Source organism: Pteropus medius, unplaced genomic scaffold (assembly GCF_902729225.1).
Source record: "Pteropus medius unplaced genomic scaffold, Ma_sr-lr_union100, whole genome shotgun sequence".
In the NCBI taxonomy this organism is placed as follows: domain Eukaryota; kingdom Metazoa; phylum Chordata; class Mammalia; order Chiroptera; family Pteropodidae; genus Pteropus; species Pteropus medius.
The window spans coordinates 18,864,747-18,882,580 of NW_024344370.1; the positions used below are offsets into that span (position 1 = coordinate 18,864,747).

The window sequence follows — 17,834 nt, forward strand, 5'->3', positions numbered from 1 at the left end:
TGAGTGGAAGGATGGGTGGACAACAGAATAAACAGACATCTTTAGGTTGTATGCTTAAGAATTTCAAAAAGAGTTATTCAGGAGATTATGGAGTTAAACTCACCCCACAGAAACTCTGAAACTTTTGTGAGATTGACTGGCCCTCTTTTGGTGTTGGGTGGCCAGCAGAGGGGTCTCTTGATAAGGAAGTCCTTGCAAAGGTCTCTCAAGTCATTACCAGTCAACTTGGCCACCCAGACCAATTCCCTTATATCGATCATTGGGAGGCAATAGTTCACACCCAACTCCCTTGGTTGAGAGTCTGTCTAGAGGAGAATTGTAGAGTCCTCCTAGCCCAAGCCTTGGCACCCTCCCAAGGTCAATTGAAGGAAAAGAAGGCTATGTTGCCAGCAGATCCAGAAGTCAGCCAATCTTTGCCTTCCAATGGGAAAGCCCTGAAAGCGGAGACAAGGGCCAGTTAACATGGACATGGATGCCTCAGGGGTTCAAGAACTCCCTGACCATCTTTAGGACAGCTCTAGGCTCGGAATTAAATGCCTACTCAGCAGACCAACACAGCTGTACGTAAATCCAGTATATAGATGACCTCTTCTTAGCAGGAAAGGCCTATGAGGAATGCATGGAAGAAATGCATCTACTCCTCAATCTCCTTTGGGAAGCAGGTTTCAAGGTTTCTAAAAACAAGGCTGAAATCTGCCAAGAAAGCGTTAAATACCTTGGCTTCCACCAGTCACATGGGCAGTGCCAACTTGGCCCAGAAAGGAAACAAATGGTCTGCTCGATTCCCACCCCTACCACCTGGCGACAAGTCTGCGAATTCCTCGGAGCAGCTGGCTTCTGCAGAATCTAGATACCTAATTTCTCCATCCTGGCCAAACTCCTCTATGAAACCACAACTGAAGGCCTTTGAAGAAATCAAACGGGTACTCACTTAACGCCCCCCAGACTAGGACTCCCAGACTTAACCAAATCTTTCGTTCTGTACATACATGAGTGCATGGGTGTTGCAGTAGGGGTCTTAACCCATCTGCTAGGATCTCGGCACTGTCCCATGGCTTATTTCTCCAAACAGCATGACTCTGTAGCCCAGGGCTGGCTACTCTGCTTGCGAGCACTCACAGCCACAGCCCTCCTTGTGTCAGAGGCCGACAAACTGATTATGGGGCAAGAACTGAAATTTCGAGTACCATATTCAGTAATAATATTACTGGAGTACAAGGGACATTGGATAACCAATGCCTGGATGGTCAGATACCAAGGAATACAGTGCGAGAATCCACGCATCCGCCTAGAGGTAGTACGAACCTTGAACCCAGCCACCTTGCTACCCGTTGGGCACGGCCAGCCAGACCACAATTGCATTGAAGACATGGATGAAGTGTTTTCCAGCTGACCCAACTTGACAGACCAGCCCCTCAAGGACCCTGATGTAGAATATTGCACTGATGGTAGCAGCTTTGTGAGGGGAGGAGAATGCCTTGCAGGATATGCTGTGGTGACCCTACATTCCACTATTGAGGCAAAACCTCTGCCTAGGAGAACCTCAGCACAGAAGGCAGAGCTCATCACCTTGACCCTTCAGCTGGCAGCAGGAGGGTGATAAAGGCATACTTAGAGTCAGTGTATGTACTAAGTATGCCTTTACCACCCTCCATGTACATGGAGCCCTGTACAAAGAGAACAGTGTAATTAATTCTGGGGGAAAAGACATAAAATATAGAAAAAAATTCTAGAATGCTTAGATGTTGTGTGGGCCCCCAAGAAAGTAGCAGTCATGCACTGCAGAGGACATCAAAAAAGGGACACCATTACGGCCCAGGGCAACCTCAGGGCAGATCATGTTGCCAAACTGGCAGAGCCGAGGAGATGGCCAGCCCTACAGCTCTAACTGCTTCCCTGTTTCCCAGTCTCTTAGCCGAATGGGACTCCAAGTATTCACCTCAAGAAGAAGCCTGATTTAAGACTGAAGAGGGGAGCCTCCTCCCCCGTGGATGGTAGAAGTTCAAGGACAGGCGAATTGTAGTCCTGAGACCCTAGCCCCAGCTTTTGTCAAGCAATTTCACCAAAGGATTCACCTTGGTCATACTGCCCTAGAAACCACTCTGGGCTGGTACTTCTACATCCCCTGGCTCTCTATCATCTCCTGACCGGGGTGTGAACAGTGTGAAGTCTGTGCCCGCAACAACCCCAGGAAAGGGCCGTGTGCCCTGCCGGGGGTCCAAAATATCGGTAGCACCTCCTTTGAGAAACTCAAAGTAAACTTTACTGAAATGCCTCAATCACGGGGCCTCGAGTATTTTTTGGTCTTCATATGCACCTATTCTGGTTGGGTAGAGTCTTACCCCATCAGGACTGAGAAGGACCAAGAAGTAGCCAGACTGCTCCTCTGAGAAATTGTTCCATGATTTGGCTTACCAATTACCATTGGCTCAGATAACAGACCAGCCTTTGTAGCAGAAATAGTGTAGCTACTAGCCAATAATTTAAATATTAAATGGAAATTGCATACCGCCTATTGACCACAGAGTTCAGGACAGGTGGAATGCATGAAAAGGACCCTTAAGACTCAGTTGCGAAAACTATGTCAGGAGACACACCTACACTGGGATGAAGTCCTCCCCATGGCACTATTAAGAATCAAGTCGGCCCCCATCAAGAAGACTGGGTTCTCCTCCTACGAAATCCTATATGGGCGGCCACGCCACTCATCAAAGGACTACAAGGAGACCTCAAGGAAATTGGTGAATTGACTCTGAGACAACAACTTCAGGCCCTAGGGACCACCTTCCAGACTCTCAACCAATGGGTTAGGGAAAGGCTGCCTGTCAGATTAAACACTGAAGTTCATCCCTTTAAACCAGGAGACTCCATCTGGATAAAAGAGTGGAATATTCAACCCCTAAAACCCCTGTGGAGAGACCCCTTTATGTCATTTTGTCTACCCCCACTGCAGTTAATGTTGCTGAAATAACACCCTGGATACATCACAGCAGACTTTAACTCACAGCTTCAGAGTGGGAATGTGTTCCAGACACTTCTGAGCCCCTCAAGGCAACCTTCTGGAAGAAAATATTGACTGCACCGACAGACCAAGGGTAAGACATTGGCCCCGCTTTGGTCACACCGGAAGCTGACCAAGCTATGCGCGGCAGAAGCCTGAGGACAACGTCTCTTCAGGATGGGACTCTAGTAGCCTCTTTGGAAGCTGGTTCTCCTCTTTTGGTGGCTTTAAGACCTTAATTGGGATAGTACTCCTCCTCCTCAGGACCTGCCTCCTCCTCGGGACCTGCATACTCCTCGCATGACTATTGCCTCTTGTTATCTGGTCAACTACCTCCCTCATAGAGGTTGTAGTAGAAAGAAAAACTGCAGCAAAAGTCCTCATGATATGGAGGTACCAGCCCCTAACCCGAGCATTTAAAAAAAAAAGGAAAGAAAGAAAGAAATGATGCTCTCTGACCCAGTCCTGGGTCCAGGCATCCTAGGGGGAAATGTGGCAGCCCAACCCTGCCTGGCTATTTCCTGCTCGAACAAGTTTATTCCTGACTACCCCCAACCACCACCGCCCCTGTCCCAGGACTCTCCGGCTGATGTCAGTTTTCTCATAGCTTTCCAACTAATGTTCTCCTTCCATCTATCTGTAGCTATGTAGGAATGCGGAAGTATAAGGCTGTATAAAGCTGCCCGCCACGTTACAATGGGGGCTCAGCGTTTGGATAAGATTCCGCTTTGCTGGTGACGCCATCAATAAATGCTGCTTTTTGCTTATAGCCTTGATGTCCCATCTCTCTGTTCGAGAATCCTGCAACAAACTAAATAGAGGTTGAAAGGAATGAAGATTGAAGAAAACAATTTATCTGTCAAACTCTGGTAATAAAAATCACGAGAATTTTTATAATTTCCTTGAAAAGTTTTGATACTATTAATGTACTGCAATGTAATCACAATACTAGAGAACAATGAAAAATGCTAAATTTATTTATTATTATATTTGTATTAAGTTTATTGGGATAACATTGGTTAATACAATTATATAACTTTCAGATGTACATTAAAATTTGACATCTGTATATTCTATTGTGTGTTTACCACCCAAACTCCAGTTTCCTTCAGCTACCATATATTTGATCCCTTTTACCCACTTCACCCTCCCCCAACCCCCTATGGTCGACACCCTTTAACCATCTACCTACCCTCTCCTCCCCCAACCCCTACTCTTTGGTAACCACTAGTCTATAGTCCATGTCCATAAGTGTCTGTTTGTCGGTCGTTTTTATTTGTTACTTTTAGGTTTATATCCCACATATGAGTGATATCATATGATTTTCAACTTTTCAGTCTGGTTTATTTTGCTTAGCATGATTATCTCAAGGTACATCCATGATGTCGCAAATGGCAGTATTTCATCTCTTTTTATGGCTGAGTAATATTCCATTGTATATATGTACCACAGCTTCTTTAGCCAATCATCTATTGTAGGACATTTCGGTTGTTTCCATGTCCTGGCTACTGTGAATAATACTGCTATGAACATCAGTGTGCAAATATCTTTTCCAATATGAGTTTTCAAGATTTGGGGGTAAATACCCAGTAGAAGGATTGCTGGATCATATGGTAGATCAATTCTTAGTTTTTTGAGGAACCTCCATATTGTTTTCCATAGTGGCTGCACCAATTTGCAGTCTCACTAGCAGTGTATGACAGACCCTTTTTCTCTGCATGCTCTCCAACATTTGTTATTACCTGTCTTGTTGATTATAGCTATTCTAAGAGGTGTGAGATGGTATCTCATTGTGGTTTTGATTTGCATTTCCCTAATAGCTAACGATGTTGAGTATCTTTTCAAATATTTGTTGGCCATTTATATGTCCTCTAGGGAGAAGTGTTTGTTCAGGTCCTCTGCCCATTTTTTGATTGGATCATTTGCTTTTTTGTTATTATTGAGTTGTATGAGTTCTTTGTATATTTTGGGTATTAGGTCCTTCTCGGGGGCGTTGATTGCAAATATATATTCCAATGGCTCACTCTTTACCATGCTGACAATTTCTTTTGCTGAGCAGAAGCTTTTTAGTTTGATGTAGTCCCATTCATTTATTTTAGCTTTTACTTTCTTTGTCTTTGAGGTCAAATTCGTAAAATCCTCTTTAAGTCCAAGTTTAGTTCCTATGTTTTCTTCTATGCATTTTATTGTTTCAGATCTTATATTCAGGTCCTTAATCCATTTTGAGTTAATTTTGGTGTGTGGTGATAGTCTAGTTTTATTCTTTTGCAGGTGGCTTTCCAGTTTTCCCAGCACCATTTATTGAAAAGGCTTTCCTTTCTCCACTGTGTGTTTTTGGCATTTTATCAAAAATTATTTGCCCATATAAATATGGGTTTACTTCTGGACTCTCAATTCTGTTCCACTGGTCCATGTGTCTGTTTTGCTGCCAATACCATGTGTTTTGATTACTGTAGCTTTGTAGTATAATTTGAAGTTGGGCAGAGTGATGCCTCCAGCCTCGTTCTTTATTCTCAGGATGGCTTTGGCAGTTCGGGGGTCTTTTGTGCTTCCATACAAATCTGATAATTTTTTATTCTGTTTCTTTAAAAAATGCTAATGGGATTTTGGTGGGGATTGCATTAATTCTGTATAATGCTTTAGGTAATAAGGTCATTTTAACTATTTTGATTCTTCCCATCTAAGATCACGGAACATCTTTCCATTTCTTTGTATCTTCTTCGATTTCTTTTAACAGGGGCTTCTTGTAGTTTTCATTACCTAGGCCCTTCACATCTTTGTTAAATTTATTCCTATGTATTTTATTCTTTTTGTTGCAATTGCAGAAGGAATGATTGTTTCCACTTCTTTTTCTGACACTTCATTTTTAGAGTATAGGAACGCTATGGATTTTTGAACGTTGATTTTGTATCCAGAAACTTTACTGGATTGGCTTATTGTTTCTAGTAGTGTTCTTGTGGAGTCTGTAGGGTTTTCTATATAGAGGATCATGTCATCTGCAAATAGTGACAGTTTGACTTCTTTGTTTCCTATTGGGAGTCCTTTTATATCTTTCTCTTGTCTGATTGCACTCTCTAGGACCTGCAATGTTATATTGAATAACAGTGGTGGTGATAGTGGACAGCTTTGCCTTGTTCCTGATCTTGGAAAGTTTTTAGATTTTCACCATTAAGTATAATGTTGGCTGAAGGTTTGTCATATATGGCCTTTATTATGTTAAGGTACTTTCCTTCTATACTGATTTTGTTAAATGTTTTGATCATAAATGGATGCTATATTTTGTCAAAGGCTTTTTTTTGTATCAATTGATATGATCATATGATTCTTATTTTTTAATTTGTTTAAGTAGTCTATCACATTAATCGGTTTGCATATGTGGACCCATCCTGTGCCCCTGGGATGAAGCCTGCTTGATCGTGGTGTATAATCTTTTTAATATGTTGCTCTATTCAGTTCTAGTATCTTATTTAGGATTTTTGTATCTGTATTCATGAGAGATATTAGTCTGTAGTTTTCTTTTTTTGTGTTATATTTACCAGGCTTTGGGATCAGGGTAATAGTGGCCTCATAAAATTAGTTAGGAAGTGTTACTTCCTCATTGACTTTTTGGAAGAGTTTGAGGAAAATAAGTATTAAATCTTCTTTGAATATTTGTTAGAATTCACTGATGAAGCCATCTGGTCTTGGACTTTTACTTTTTGGTAGATTTTTGATGATTGTTTCAATTTCCATACTGTTGATCAGTCTATTTAGATTTTCTAGTTCTTCTTGATTCAATCTAGGAAGGTTGTATTTTTCTAAGTAGTGGCTCATTTCTTCTAGGTTAAATTAAATTTGGTGTTATATACTTTTTCATAGTATTCTTGTATGATCCTTTGTATTTCTGCGATATCAGTAGTAATTTCCCTTCTTTCATCCCTGATTTTGTTCATTTGTGTCCTTTCTCTTTTTTCTTTAGTGAGTCTAGACAGGGGTTTGTCAATTTTATTAACCTTCTCAAACAACCAGCTCTTTGTCACACTTATTTTTTCTATTTTTTTTTTGTTTTCAATTTCATTTAATTCTTCTCTAATTTTGATTATTTCTCTCCTTTTGTTGAATTTAGGCTTCATTTGTTCTTTTTCTAGTATTTTAAGATGAAGTGTTAGATTGTTTATATGGGTTCGTTCTTGCTTTCTGAGATAGACCTGTAATGATATGAACTTTCCTCTTATTACTGCTTTTGCCATGTTCTAGAAGTTTTGACATGTTGTACTATCATTATCATTTGTTTCTATGTATCTCTTAATATCCCTTTTCATTTCTTCTCTGACCCTGTTATTGTTCATTAGTATGTTGTTTAATCTTCACATATTCGTGGTTCCTCCTACTCTCTTTTTACAGTTGATCTTCAGCTTCAAAATATTATGATCAGATATTATCGTTGGTATGATTTCGATCTTATATTTGTTGAGGTTAGTTTTGTGTCCCAGCATGTGGTCAATACCTGAGAATGTTCCATGTGCCCTAGAGAAGAATGTATAGGCAGCAGTTTTGGGATGAAAGGCTCTGTAAATGTCAATTATGTAGTCTCTCTAATGTGTCATCTAAGGATGTTATTTTCCTATTGATTTTCTGTTTGGAAGACTGTCCATATCCGACAGTGGGGTATTTTGGTCCCATACTACGATAGTGTTTCGATCTGTTTCTCCCTTTAGTTCTGTTAGTAATTGCTTTATATATTTTGAGACTACCTGATTGTGAGCATAGATATTAACAAGTGTTAACAAGTGTTATATCTTCTTGGTGCATGATTCCCTTTATCATTATGAAGTGTCCCTCAGTAATTTTCTTTACCTTTTTTATTTTGAAGTCTATTTTGTCTGATATTTGTACCATTGCTCCCACTTTTCTCTGAATCATATACTTGAAATATCATTTTCCACCCTTTCACTTTGAGGTTATATTTGTCTTTGGAGCCAAAATATGTCTCCTGGAGGCAGCATATGGTTGAATTTTGTTTTTTGATCCAATCTGCAATTCTGTGCATTTTTATTGGTGAGTTCAGTCCATTTACATTTAGGGTGGTTATTGAAATATGAGGTCTTCTTATAGTCATTTTATCTTTGCTTTGGTAGCTCAGTGTTTCCATTGCTTCCTTGTCCTTGTGTTTCTGTTTTGTTTTTGTTTGTTTGTTTGTTGTTGTTGTTGTTTTTTATTGGCTTTTGTAGGTTTTCCCTCTGGATTTTCTTTTCTTAGGTTATATACTTCAATACTGAATCCTCTGTGTGTGGTTACCATTACAAATATGTAAAGGATAGTTATATATACACAGTTGTCCATTTTCTTCTGTGCGTGCATTATCTCCATTTCCCTTTTGAATTTGGATCTTTGAATCCTCCCCTTTTCAGTCATTGTTATCTCAGTTTGTCCCTATGTATGCTGAATGTTCATTACTATCTTGTTACAACAATTCTCTTCTTATTATTTAAGTTTATAATGCCCTGTTCTTAGTAAGGGTTGCACTCCTCTGCTTCTATTTGCCTAATAGTCACCTTACTCCTAATTATGCGGGGTTTTTTTGTTTTTTGTTTTTTCATTTTGGAGCTGACTCCTTTCAGTATTTCCTATAGTGCAGACCCTGTAGTAGAAAATTACCTCATTTTTTATGTCTAGAAAGGTCCTAATTTATCCTTCATATCTAAAGGAGAGCTTAGCTGGATGCATTATTCTAGGCTGGTAGTTCCTTTCACTTAATAGTTTAAATATTTGATTCCTTCCTTTCTGGCTTGTAAGGTTTGCGCTGAGAAGTCTAAGGATGACCTAATGTGTTTTCCTTTATAAGTTACTGTTTTCTTGTCCCTGGCTGAACTGAAAATTCTGTCTCTGTTGTTGATTTTTGATACTTTTAATACAATGTGCTCTGGAGAAGGCCTTTTGGGGTTGAGATAATTGGGTGTTCCATTGACTTCTTGAATTCCAAGATCCAGCTCATTCCTTAGATTTAGAAATTATGGTCAACTATTTGTCTGACAATGCTTTCTAGTTCCTGCTCCTTTTCCTCGCCTTCAATAATGCCCATTATTCTTATGTTTCCTCTCCTAATGGTACCATCTAGTTCTTGAATTTCTCTTTCATTATTTTTCATTCTTCAGTTTCTCTCTTCTCCCTTCTAATTTATTTCCAAATTTTTGTCTTTAATATCACTGATCCTTTCCTCCATTTGGTCGACTCTATTTCCCAAGCTTGCTATTTCATTTTTCAACTCTTACAGTGTGTCTGTGTGTTCTTGTTTTAATTTTTTGTTTTTTTTTTTATCTCTAGAAGATCTATTCTGTTTTATTTGAGGGTTTCAATCTCCTTGCTCTGCTTATCCAGGTGTTTTTTCAATTCCTGAAATTATTGATATGACTCGTTTCCGATCTCACTGAGTTGTTTCCGAAGTACCATCCTGAATTCTCTATCATTTAAATTGCATATTTCTATGTCTGTAAGCTTATTTTCTGGAGATTTTTCTCTTTCTTTCTGAGATGTCACCTTGGTTGTTCATGGTGTTTAATGGGCTATTTTTCTGCCTGGACATTAATGGAAGTGTATTCTGTTGTATTTCATGAAAGAAGATTTATTATATAAAGGTCCCTCTTTAGCCTGCTGCTAAGAAGGCGCTTTTCTTTTGGTTTCCAGTAGGTGGCATCTAAGCCTCTTGGATTCCTGCTTTATATAAAGCCTTAAGAATGCCTTTTTATTTTCTGATAGATATTTATTCACAGTCGCTACCCTCAGTTTCAGTCCTTGTCAGTGTTAGCAACAGTTTCTGTAGCGTTTGCTCAGATTCCCCTGGAGCTCCGGGGTGTTTGTTTTCAGAAAGTATGGGGCGAGGGCCTCTCTGGGTTGGGGTTTGGGGGCTGCAGCTCAGCCTTGGTTTTGCTATCGCGGCTGGTAAAAATCAACTGTTGTTTTTCTGCCGTCCAGATTCTCTGATTTCTGCCCTGATGACTGGGCCCTGCTGCCAGCTTGCCATGGGGAGCTCACAGTGTTCCTGGGAAGGGCTGTTCAGGGATCTCGTGGCTCCTTCTCCCTTCCCCCTCCTCCTACGGTAGCTCCAGTGGCTGTGAGAGGCTGCTTCTCTATTTCTCCCAGTCCACTGCCCGACACCCGGGTTCTGACCTGTGGTAGCTCTTATGTGCAGATTCCATGCTCAGACTTGCTGGTGTGCAATTTGGGTGTTTTTGTTGTGTTTTAGATGTTCAGCTTATTGTTGTTTCTAGGGGAGAGATCTTGGGACATCTCTCACTCCACCATGTTTCCAAATATCCTCTTTACTATGATTTTTAAAGAAATTTTACTTACTCTGTCAAATCCTGGTAATAAAGGTCACCAAAATATTTTTTTTTACTTTTTCACTTTATTTATATTGTGGGGTGATGAAGAGGTAACTTTCTTAAATCTGCAAGCATTAGCTTTTTTTTTTTTTTTTTTTCATTAAGCAGAGGCCTGAAGTAGTTTCTTGGACTTGAGCCGGTGCTGAGGAGAAACTCTGGGTGCTCTGTAGAAAACTGTAGTCAAAGAGGAAGCACTGTGCAGAGTTCATATAGCCATCTTTTTTGAGTTAAATTTATACAATGCCTGTATTATGTTTTAATGGAAGAATATAATGAACTCTTTTTTTTTTTTTCCTTCTCATGGGGGGAAAAATGAGTTTATTGAAAGGTAGTGAAAAAAGAAAGGAGTTAATGAAATGAACTGAAATTAAGTGAAACATAATCATTCCTTTCTGTCTTTTAGAGGTGTTGAGAATAGCTACAACTGTATCTGCTCTCAGGCTGAGCAAGGCCTGGTAGGGAAATATGTTCTACCTCAGCCTCTCCATGGACCGATGAGAGCATCTTGTGTTCAGAGTCATGGAAAGGTTGACTTACTCAATCCCCCAACATGTAAGTAGAGACAGAATTGCCCAGAGATTTTATTCATCTAGCTAAATCCATCTTTGTAAAGATGATTATGGAAATCCAATTACTCTAGAGTTTAAAAAGTGTATCCCAAATATATTATGCAGACTTCTTTTTTTTAATTTTATTTGATTAGTTTCAAGTATAATTGGTTATTCATTCTAAAGCAAGTACATTGGTTAGACATTTATATAGTTTATAAAATGATCCCCCTAATTGCTCCTTCTCTCCTCTGGTTTTCCACCTAGCCAATACATTAATGCTAACTGCTCCTCATCCCTGACCATCTATCAACTACTAATTTGTATTTCTTTAACCCTTCACCCCATGCTCCCAGCCTCCTAGTTCCCCTCCACTCTGGCTGTCACCAGATTGTTCTCTATATTTGTGAGTCCATTTTTTAATTATTTTGTTCTTTTTGTTCCTTAGGTTCCACATAAAAGTGAAATCATGTGGTATTTATCTTTCTCTGTCTGACTTATTTCACTCAGCATAATAACCTCTAGGTCTATCAATGTCATTGCAAATGGTACGATTTCATTATTTTAGTGGCCGAGTAATATTCTATTGTATATACAAACCATAACATTTTTATCCAGTCTTTTGTTGATGAACATTTAGGTTGTTTCCATATCTTGGATATTGTAAATTGTGCTGCCATGAATATTGAGGTGCATAGATATTTATGAATTATAGCTTTGGTTTTCTTTGGATAAATACCTAGAAGTGGAATTGCTGGTCAAAAGGTATATCCATTTTTAATTTTTTGAGAAACCTCTAGACTGTTTTCCATAGCAGCTGTACCACCAACAATGTATGAGGGTTCCCTTTTCTCCACATCCTCACCAACACTTGTTGTTCTTTGATTTGTTGATGATAGCCGTTCTGACAGATGTCAGGTAGTTTTAATTTGCATTTCTCTGATGATTAGTGACCTTGAGCATCTTTTCATATACCTTTTGGCAATCTGTCTTTCCTCTTTGGAGAAGTATCTGTTCAGGTCTTCTGCCCACGTTTTAATTGGATTGTTTGTTTTTGTTGTTGTTGAATTGTATGAGTTCTTTATATATTTTTGGATATTTGGATACAACGTCTTCTCAGTTGTATCATTAGCGAATATCTTCTCCCAATCAGTCAGTTGTCTTTTTGTTTTGCTGATGGTTTCCTTTACTGTACAAAAACTTTTTAGTTTGATGTAGTCCCTTTTGTTTATTTTTTATTTTGTTTCCTTTGCCTAAGGAGATATGTCTAAAAGGAAATTACTAGTAGCAATATCAGAGAGATTACTGCCTAATGACTATTTTGGACCCTTTGAAAAAGAGACTAAAAATAAATTTCAACTTATATTCCAATGATATAAAATTGATATTTATGGTGCTTGTGCCAACCTCTATGTAGGATCTCATTTATCTTCTTTTGATTTCAGCATTTGATTTGTACCTAGTTCAGCCACTATTCAGAATAATCTTTCATAAGTTGAATGATGAGCTCTGAAGTCATACAGAATAACACATGCATTATCATTTTCTAATATGTCATTTCATGTTCAAGTAGTACTCCTATGTATAGAATCAACTAATATTTCTATATATCAGTTTTCCGTGTATAAGAAGGTTGATATTTTTCTCATAGCAAAAATGGCAAAATATATTTCAGCATAAAATAGCTGTTCTAGTTTTATATTGTATCCGAATGGTGAATAATGTAGGCCTGTGAACTGAAAAGAATGATAATAGCATCTTTGAATAGTTCAGAAGCTAAAGAAAGCAAATTTTAAAAAGGAAAGCATGACAATAAAGAATTTAGATGATGTGAAATATACTAGCATTCTATTCCAAATCAGTCATTTAGGCTCACAAAGATGACGTTGATTATGATGACATAATTATATTCAGCTAAAATATCAATTCTAATTCATCCATTTTCTTTTATAAATAAAAAAAAACATATTTCTTTCTTTTCCTAATAGGAATAGGACCATTTAAAAATAGGTCTTCTTGCTAGTCTACTTCTAATAACTTGCTTTAGAATGAATAACCAAATAGTCATTCTTTCAGCATCAAAGTTTTCACTGGATGCTTTGACATTATAGAAGACTGATAAGACTAGCTGCATGGCATGCTGCCCTTGGAACTGATGGAGTTAGGATTATGGTGTATTTCAATATATATTTTAGATATAGCCTGGCAAGAATTTTTCTCTTACTCTATTAAGGTCCTAACCTATCACAATAATTTGCCCTTTTTTGGACAGATGCTATTCATTATGAAAGGATAGAGTATGAAAACAGCTGAACTCTTCAAAAACAGTCAATTTCAAACACAATTCTGGTAGTTTGGGACTCTTCTAGACTGTGTCCAAAACCTAGAAACAAAACAAATGCTGTCCCCAATCTGTTATGGAGATCAAACTTAGTATCTGAAACAAAAAATTAATGCATATAAGAACTATAATAAATTGCCAAATATGTGAGAGGGGAAAAAGTACAACTTATGAGAATGTCTCCCTTACCAACTCAGATTATATGAGGATATCCAAAAAAATGCAAACAAATCTAAATCGTAGAAGATAAAATGATTATTGATGGGAAATTGTTATGTTTTCTTAAAGAGTTAACTTTTAAAGGGCATTCCTCCAAACCATGAAATAAAAATCTTGTTTTCATAGGTAAATTGGAAATATTGGGAGAGAGTCCAGAATGGTGAGCTTTGTCTTTCTGTTTGTTATGAAAAGCAGACACACAAATGCCTGACATGAAAGAAAAACTTGTTTTTGTCAAATACATTCTGCTCAGGAAGAATGCATCCGTGTGAAAAATATGACCCCTATAATGCTGCCAAGTTTAGCAAAATCTAAGATGAGCTGTCAAGGAAGTGCTAAAAGCAGCTTTAACTTACACATTCAGTTTTTAAAGGCTTTTGAAAACAATCTCAAGGAAAACACTTACAACACTCTTTTGGTAATTCCCCTCTCTTTCTGACTTCCTTTGTCTCAGTTTAGACACTAGATAAATATATTGTTCCTTAAAGAACTGAAAACATGTTTAATCTGTAAGTTATGTTTTATAACATTCTAGTTTACATGTCCTGGGCACTAAAGTTTCATGTTTGTTTATATTCCTTGTGAACTTAAAATAAATGTCTTCTTCAGCAAATCTGAGTTTGCAGGAACTCATTTTATGTGATGCCTTTATGGCCTTCTGTTTATGGCTTCTCTTTAAAAAGTCCAAGTTAAGATATTGCATATGGGAAACATCAGTGCTTTAGCTTTATGAATCACCTTAAACTCTTTTAATTTTGTGATGAAATGTATGATAAAATTCCTAAAGGAGTTTATCCAGTTTCAAAACTTTGTGAATCATGAAAATTATTTTTGGTCATATGTAATTTTATTTTTCAGGGTAGTAGATATATATATAAATATATATATATATATATATATATATATTTTTTTTTTTAATTTCCCTAATTTTCTCATTTCTTAGAAAGCACATACAATGTAAGTTTCAAATTGGAGCTCAACACTTGTGATCAGAGTTTCAGTGTACTTGTTATAATGGTTTGGAGAATCTATATAGCTACAGTTAAAAACTCATATGTTTTTAGGGGCCTGGCAGGGAATAAAAATTAGTGAAGCTATCTGGCATAAGAATAAATACAGACAGTTCCCAACTTACAATAATTCAGCTTACAATTTTTTGATTTTACAATAGTGTGAAAGCTATACACATTCTGTAGAAACTGTACTTTGAATTTTGAATTTTGATCTTTTCCCAGGCTAATAATATGTAGTACTATATTATCTCATGATGCTGGGCAGCAGCAGCAAGCTACAGCACTCAGTCAGACATGCAGTAACAAGGATAAACAACTGATACTCTACAGTATATTGTGTTGCCAGCATTTTTTGGACATTGTATTTTGTATTTTTGCATCCCATCATATCTACAAAATGCTCAGCTGTGTCTCCTGCTTCTGGTGAGAAGGGGAAGGCAATTACCCTTGAGATGAAACTCAAGATAATTGCCCAGTTCCAAGCTGATGTAAGTGTCTTGAGCATGTTTAAGGTGGGTGTGGCTAAGCCATGATGTTAGGCAGCTTAGGTTTGTTAAATGCATTTTCAACTTACAACACATTCAACTTCTGATGGGATTTTGGGGAAGTAATCCCATCGGAAATCAAAGATCATGTCTATCTTGAAAGAGGAAACAATCATGGTCTTCCATTTTCCTACTTTTTCGTTGAGATACAGCTACAGCTTTTTGGTTTGTTTGTTTTCCTTTGAATTACTTTAGGAAAAACAACAATGCAAGCAAAACAAGAAATAGCAACTATCAATTGGATTCAAATGTGTCAATGTACAAGTTTTGGCCATGTACTTTAACAATTGTTAAGCTTTCCAAACACTGTGATAACAGGCATGCAGCACCATCTACTCTTACCAAAAAGTTGACCCTGAACCTAATTAATTCTCTGGAGTTAATTTTCATTTACAAAAATATAAAGGATAGAGGAACAAGTAAAATAACACTTCAAGGAAGGATGCAGACAAATCTAGAATGGGGATATTCCATAAGAACAACTGATGTGGTTTCTCCAGCAAGTCAATGGCAGGGAAAATGAAGGTGAAGAGAAGATACTGCTCTAGATTTTAAAAGACCAAACAAGAACATCAATCAAATGATATTGTGGATCTTAATTCAAATACACATACATAATCAATCAATAACGTTTGTTTATAGACTAAATATTAAATAATAAAAATATTGTTAATTTGGGGGGGCATGATAATGGCATCGTGGTAATGTACAAGAGTATCCATGGTTCTTAGAGATGCATACAGAAGTTCACAGAGGTGAAATGATGTGGTGTCTGGGATTTGTCTTTAATACTTAAAAAAATGAGAAAAAAGCAAAAAAAAAAAAGCTAGATGAAACAAGTGAGGCAAATCTTGATAGTGATAGAGTCTGGCGATGGCTATATGAGAATCCATTGTACTATTTTCTACTTTTTTTGTTTGAAATTGTTCATCTACAAATTTAAAACTATAGGGAGTTCTACCTCCCAGGTATGATAGATTAAGATTCTACTTGACAACTCTCTGCCTACACCCCACTGAATAAAATAAATATAAAACCTGGGCATAAAACAAAAAGCAAATACCTGAATGTACTAGAGAGTGAACAGAGATGTCTGCTGGGTTAGCAGTGCAAGTTCATATAGAGGAAGGAAGACAAGTAAATTCCTAACTTTGCAGTTTTGAGCCTGAGGCTAACTGCAGTCCACACCTGGCTGGAGTTATTATAGGGGGAAAAAACTGCTTGTGATGTGTGAAAAAAGAAAATTGAACCCAGAAAACTGTGAATGTTGAAGAGAATAGGGGAATCCTGCAAAGGAAAGAACCAGAGAGCAGATCTCCAAGGTCTGTCCACCCACATATCTGACTGACCTCCAAATCAGAGAGGTATGGAACAGACTAAAAGCCTCCCAGCTAAAGACTAACACGAGACTAAAGGTTGCAAACTGACAACTTGTGGGCAATTCCTGCATATAGACACATTTAAAACCAATCTGAATGGAGTTTGAAGTTTGAAGTTCAAGCCTAGCATCCCCAACTCAAAAAAAAAAAAAAAAAAAAAAACTGAGAAAAACAAAATATAAAGATGAAACAGACTTCCTACTATATAAGGGAAAAATAATAGAATCCAAAAATCTCCAAAATTTAATATTCAATCTATCAGAACACAGTAGAAAATTATAAGATATATAAAGAACCAAGAAAATGGACACATTCAAAAGAGAAAAAAATATATATTTTTAAATTTTTATCTAAAAATAAATTTTACTTTTTTTTTTATTTTTCAGGGACTCAATTGTTAGAATTTATATACAACAATTTCAAAGTGGCTTTAGTAATCATCTCAATGAAGTAAACAAAACATGGTTTCAACAAGTAAAAATTGCAGCAGAGAAACAGCAAAACAGAACTAAATGGAAATCTTAGAATTGAAAAATATACTTTCTGAAATTGAAATGTCAGAATAGGCTTAACAGCCGAATGGAAATGACAGAGTAATGAGTAACTGAACTTGGAGATAGATTGATTAAAATTATCTAGTGTGAAGTACAGAGAGCAAAAAGATGGAAAAATAATGAACTGAGACTCAGGGAACCATCAGGTGATATCAGATGATTTGACATTGTGTAAATGTATTACCAGAAGATGAGGAAAAACAGAATGTAGAGAAAGAAAGAAAGAAAGAAAGAAAGAAAAGAAAGAAAGAAAGAAAAAGAAAGAAAGAAAGAAGAAAGAAAGAAAGAAAGAAAGAAAGAGAAAGAAAGTTGAAAGAGCAGAAAGAAAGAAAACAGAAAGACATATATATGTTAAGTTGTTGTTATGATAGAGAGAGGAAAAGGAAAATAATGGTAGAAGGAAAATAGAATAAAGAAAATGAAGCTGAAGGGAATAGAAGAAATGTGAAATAAATGAATAATGGTTGAAGGAAGGTGAAGAAATGTAGATGAAGAATACGAAGTTGAAGGAATGAAAAGGAAATAATGGAAGAAAGAGAAAGAGAGAAAGAGACATGAGAGAGAAAAGAGAGCTTGTTGAAAGTTGGGGTCATCCGGGGTAACTCCTGGTAAACATCATTGAAAGCTGAGAACTAATGATCCAAGAAACCAATGGTGAACATCACGCAGAATAAATACAGTGAAGCCCAATGCCATGAAATTGATCAAGAAATAAACCACAGAGTCACAAAAGATAGAAGATAAAAGTTAACTGAAAAACAGCAACCAATGAGTGCAAGATAACATGAGGTGTGTAATGGAAACAGGTCCTTAACTAATACCTGACTCCACCGAGAGAAAAAGGAATATTCCAAAGAAAAGAATGGAGAAAAA

The 17,834-nt window shown here is 37.2% G+C and overlaps 1 pseudogene; it reads left to right on the forward strand.

Annotated features, from left to right (window-relative positions):
• Positions 1–1,838: 1,838 nt before the first annotated feature.
• Positions 1,839–17,834, forward strand: part of LOC120608154 (small glutamine-rich tetratricopeptide repeat-containing protein beta-like) — a 22,296-nt pseudogene continuing 6,300 nt past the window's right edge.